This window comes from Sciurus carolinensis, chromosome 11, assembly GCF_902686445.1.
Source record: "Sciurus carolinensis chromosome 11, mSciCar1.2, whole genome shotgun sequence".
Taxonomy (NCBI): Eukaryota; Metazoa; Chordata; class Mammalia; order Rodentia; family Sciuridae; genus Sciurus; species Sciurus carolinensis.
The window spans coordinates 21,091,763-21,097,334 of record NC_062223.1 but is presented as its reverse complement, the minus strand read 5'-3'; the positions used below and the strand labels follow the sequence as shown (position 1 = coordinate 21,097,334).

Below are 5,572 nucleotides of genomic sequence, written 5' to 3'. Positions count from 1 at the left end.
CTCCCTGAGGTTCACTAAAAATTTTTATACTTCTTAAGTGCTTTTTCAGTAATAATCCTTCAAGCTCAGAGGAAACTATGACAGATGTAACTACATTCATCTCAAAGACCAAGAGACCAAAGCATTGATACCAAGATATGCAAATATGTTTCATTCTTAGTAATGTAGTCTGGGTCACAAATTTACCTACATGATTATTTAAATATATATATATATATATATATATATATATATATATATAAATATGAAAAAAAAACAGAAAATTCATGCACACTTCCATTCATATTTAAACCTGATATTATACTTAATAGCTAATATATTTAAACTCATATTCATGTTTAGAATAGACAGACTTAGGATACTAGAAAAAAGGAGAAATAAGTTTATTGCTAAGACAGAAGCAAATGGGTTGGCTCTGAAATCTCTAAATTGTTTTAAAAACCTGTAGCAAAGCACATGAAAGCTTTGTAAATGGAACTTCTAAATCTATACTGGGAAGAAGGACATTTGAAATGAGAGATTTAAAGGAGCCAAGAATCTTGAAGTAGGTTCTACTCTATTCCAACAGGCAATTTTCATAGGGACAAATAAGTCTATGAAACCCTGCAATTTGAGGACCTTTTCCAATGGAAGGTCATTATTAGTCCTATAAAAAGAGTTATGGTAACATCTGTAGGCAAAACACTATCTCCCATGTCTTGATAACATGCTTGATAAATGCTATTTGTTGTTTTATACAGTAGAATGTAAACATGATGGAACATTGCTAATCATAGTTTACCTTATTAACAGTAGTGTAAAATGTGTCTCCTTCAATTGCCCTAATGATGTGCTATAGTTCATTGTTTTGGATTATTATTAAAATAAAATGATATTATGTTAGAAAATAAACTAATGAAACAATTCAACCTTTGGAAAGGAACAGAGAAAGTTATAAGTTGATGTATGCAAACACTTTTATACAAATACATATATATATACAAACACAACATGCATGAAACATATATTTGAGTTTCAATGCAAATTCTTTCTGTAGAGAAAAGTGACTGTACTGTCAAGGCCATATTTACTGTGAAACAGTGAAGTAAACATAACTAAATATTTGAGTCATCTAATTATCTTTGTTTTGAACCTATTTTGTAGAAAACAATTTTTTGGTTATGCATGGTTTATAACTAGATTTCTCTACAGAATAAAAAGTAAATTTGGTACTTATTTCACATATTCTATTTTCTAAGACATTTCCTGATTGTTTTAAATCAACATGTCTATAATACTGATATTAACCCCAGCTTCCAGGGTACTCTAATGTAAAGTATATTAACCTCAAGGACTTCAGAAATCCATGAGCATTAACAAAAGAATGACTTTGAAATTCAAAGCTAATAGACACAATGTTCTAAATCTCTAGTGGGTGTCACAATCATTTCTATCTCTCTCCTTTTACCGATTCCCAAAATAGTGGTTTTCTCCTGTTTACTAAAGGAGCAACAGCACACAAATCTTATAGATGCCCCATTTTTGTTTCAGACAAGTAAGATACAAAGAATGATGGCAAAATTGAATGTTACAAAACTTCAGATAAAACATGCTTTATTTTTGTCAAATTGCAAAGCATCGACCTTATAGCTGACTAATGAGAAATTTTATCATTGCATTTTAACTCATAAGGAAATGGATGTGTACCATGAAGGCTTGTTTTGGAGAAGGTCTGTAGTTTCCTACAATTACACAAAGTAATTCTAGAAATAATTAGATCATAAAACAGATGAAACAGCAAAAGTGGGATGAGCAAAGATTTTTATGAAAACAGTATATACAGAAGAACAACAACTCTGGGGATCTTCTTTAAAAATGTAGTTAGTGATATTGTCACTATTCTTAGGAGTATTAAGGATTCTTAGACATTATTTTTAGGAAAAATTCATATTCTAAGTAAGATCCTCACATTCTTAAATGTTATTACTTGAACCAACTCTCTGGCTCATTACTTTCTAATTTTTCATATGAAAGAGAAAAATAAAATCATAAATATAAAAAATAATTAAAAAAAAAGAAAAACAAGAAAAGTCTTGCTTGCCTATAAGACAGAGGCTAACCTAAAAAATAGCTGAGAGAAAGAACAAGGAGTCCCCATCAATATGAGGAAATTTTAATTACAAAGGGTGATACATAAGGATGATAATGAAAGTGCGATGAGGTAGGACTTGTTCCTTGTGCTGCAAATTTGTAGCAACTGGAGTCCGTGGTATTGGGAAGAGATTTTGAAGAATCCTCATGAAACATATTCTAGTCAAGAAAGCAAATAATTCATGATTATAGAGAGGTCTCCAAGATGGTCCCCTGCATGCAACTCAAAATAACCCTTACCAGTAGGAAAACATTTCTGAGAATTTCAATTCAGTAATTCACATTACTCATATATGTAAGTAAAGACTTTGTCCCAGCTGTGATAATTATGAAGACATCAATCACCAAGAACACAATTAGCTTGCTCACTGTCAGAATCATTAAGTTTTATTTCCTCTCTTAGTGTGAGAATATGGTATGCACCATAAAGGGGGGCATTACTATTTAAAAGGTTGAGATATAGACCTCTAACTATACCTCCAGTTCTGTGTATGTGCATGTGTGTGTGTGTGTGTTTGTGCCTGTCTGTGCCTATAAAATTATCCTAGGGAATTTTATTTATAGAAAGAGTCTCTTAAGATTAAGCTATTGTTGCTATTACTGGAGCAATTATCTCAAGTTTCTAAAATGTCTTTAATATAAACTGGTTGGTTTTCTTGATAATGCAATTCTGATAATACAAGATTACTTGACATCTCTTTTTCCCTAAAATTATATATAATTGTACATTTGCTTTTTATTTCTTCTATGTTCTCTGTGTATTCACAAAGGTACAAAAACCATTTCTTTGTAGCAATCTTAGTTCATACAAAAAGATTGGATGTCTTTGTTTAATTTATAATCTTTTGCCTACTTTTATATTGGCAGCTAAATGTCCTTTCTCCATTTCTTTTCATCATTATTCCTCTTTCACAGAGGATAGTGCCTTAACAGAGGATAAAATATCTTCCTTTACTTTCTTTTTTTTTTTTTTTGATCAATCAGCTGACTATATTGACAGGATACTGACTGGTTACGTGATGAAGAAAACATACAATACAAAATACAGAAAAAGTTGGTTCCATCCTATCCCACTCCCCCCTGTTACCCACCCACCCCCAAATACTCATCTTTGTGATTTGGTCAGAACAGGGCTCAGAGCCAGAGATCAGGTGACCGAGGGTGGAGGGGTCATGGGCAATGGTTGCGTGACTGTCACAATGATGCTGCAGTAATGCTGCGGTTTCTCTCCCAGCTGGGAGTTGGATGGGAAGGGGGCTGCAGTCTGATGACAGCCAGCTGAGGGAAGAGCTACCTGTCCCTTCCCAGCCCAGGACCTGCCCACCACCCCAGACTAAGACCACTCCCAAAAAGGTAATGAAATGGGTTCTCTTGCTAAGGTTGCTCTTCAGCAAGAGGGAAAGGAAGGGTTGTTCTGAGCCCTGACCCCACAGACAAGGGGAAGGGGCTGGAGCATGTGGCTACTACCAGCAAAGGACAAAGGGGAGAGTACAGTGGAAAGGGGGGAAGTGGGAAGAGCAGATCATATATATTTAAAAAGTGACTTAAGACTTAAAATTGAATTAGTATTTGTACAGAAAAGTGCAGGTGGAATAACTCCCTTCAGCCTAGGATCAAAGTTATTCAGAGAAATCATGATGGGCCCCACCCCTGCCCCCGGTGGTGGTGCGAGTCTTTAAGTGAGATAGGTTAGAGTGGATTCCAGTCGGGTCATTCAGGTGGAGGTGGGGGCAGTGGCAGGCAAGGGTGGCTCAATTGCTGCAGCACTGGCTCCAGCTGGCTGGGTTGTTCTTCTGGAGGTCCATTACTTGGTTCTGGCCTGGAGCACCGGCTGCATTCTGAGGTTCATTCTTGGGAAGCTTCTTAGCTATTGCCATGAAAATTTCATTCATGTTCATTGCAATCTTTGCTGATGTCTCCATGAACAGCAAACATGTCATCTGCATAGGCCTGTGCTTCCTGGAACTCCATGGCTCTCTTGCTGGCCAGGTCTGCCTTGTTACCCGCGAGTGCAATGACGATGTTGGGGCTGGCCTGCCTCTGTAACTCCTTCACCCAGTTCTTGGCCCATGCAAATGTAACTGTGTTGGTTATGTCAGAGACCACGATGGCAGCCTGGGCCGCGGGGTAGTACATGGTGCCAGGCTGTGATACCGCTCCTGTCCAGCTGTGTCCCAGATCTCAAACTTGACTTTTGTGTCATCCAAGCAGACAGTCTGTGTAAGGAAGGCCGCTTCGATCGTGCTCTCCTGGTACTCACGGAATTGTCCCTTGACACAGCGGAGGACGAGACTGGATTTGCCCACTGCAGACTCCCCAAGCAGGACCAGCTACAACTGAAATCTTGTTCCCAGCCGCTAGTCGGTTGAGTCGTTCTGCTCCTCCCCAACCCGCCATGGCCGGTCCTGCTGTAATGGTACCAGTGAGAGTGGGGGTGGGGGCCAGTGCTACACAAAGAGGCACTTAGTAGGGAGAGGCCTCCAATGCGGCTACGGGGTGGTGACGTTACTTGGGGCCAGGGCTCGTACAGACTCCAATCCTCTTCCGCCAGATGTGTCCCAGTCTCCAGCCTCCACTTCCCAATATCTTCCTTTTCTTAATGATGATAATAAGTCCTTTAATGTGTATCATAGCAGTAAGAGGCAAGTTCTACTAGTGCCCTCATTTTGTGAAGATGATATGGTTAAGTTGTTTGTGTTTTCATGCAGTTGTCTAGAGAAATGAAGAAGACTGATTCATGTAAGTTCCCAATGTGATATTCGTGTTATTATACACTTCTGTTTAATTTAAACTATCCTTTATAAATATCTACTGTGTGCCCTTATGGAATTAAAATTAAATATGAACCCTATGACAAAGATAATGTCTCCTACAGGTTCAGGGGAAGTGGGGGCATAACTCTATCCTTTCATTCTGTGATTTCAACTTAGAACCTCTTTCAGGTGAAATTCCAACAGGAAGCAAGTAAGAAAAAGAAAACTGCTTAGTATAAATGTTTTAATTAGGGGATGAAAAGAAAATCGGGATTTTTAAATAAATGGTAGGTGAAGCATGAAGTTGACTCAAGTTCAAAGATTGTGACAGAGTTTGTGTCTTCTCTTTCTTATTTCTACCTCTCTCTCCCTCTCTCTCTCTCTGACCTGAAGACTTGCTCCTATATTAATATGTTTTCTTCATGGCCAACTGAGTATCAAGGTGGAGATGGGTATGACTTTGGTGGAAAAAGATGGATAGAAATGTTGCCCTGACTACACAGTAAAACAAAATTTATATCAGCTTCTTGTGTAGGCAAAAGTAGGTTAGCTCAGACTTCAACAGGAGGTAACTTAGGTTTCAAACTGAAATGCAACAATTTGTCATCCATGCTTATGTTTATGTTAATAAAGGTGGAGCACAGAAATAGCCTAAAGTTACTCATGATTCACAGATGATATCAGGACCC

General features: G+C 37.8%; 1 pseudogene; it reads right to left on the bottom strand.

The window, feature by feature from the left end:
- Nucleotides 1–3,881: 3,881 nt before the first annotated feature.
- LOC124960284 (ras-related protein Rab-5C-like) lies at nucleotides 3,882–4,542 on the bottom strand (annotated as a pseudogene).
- Nucleotides 4,543–5,572: the final 1,030 nt, after the last annotated feature.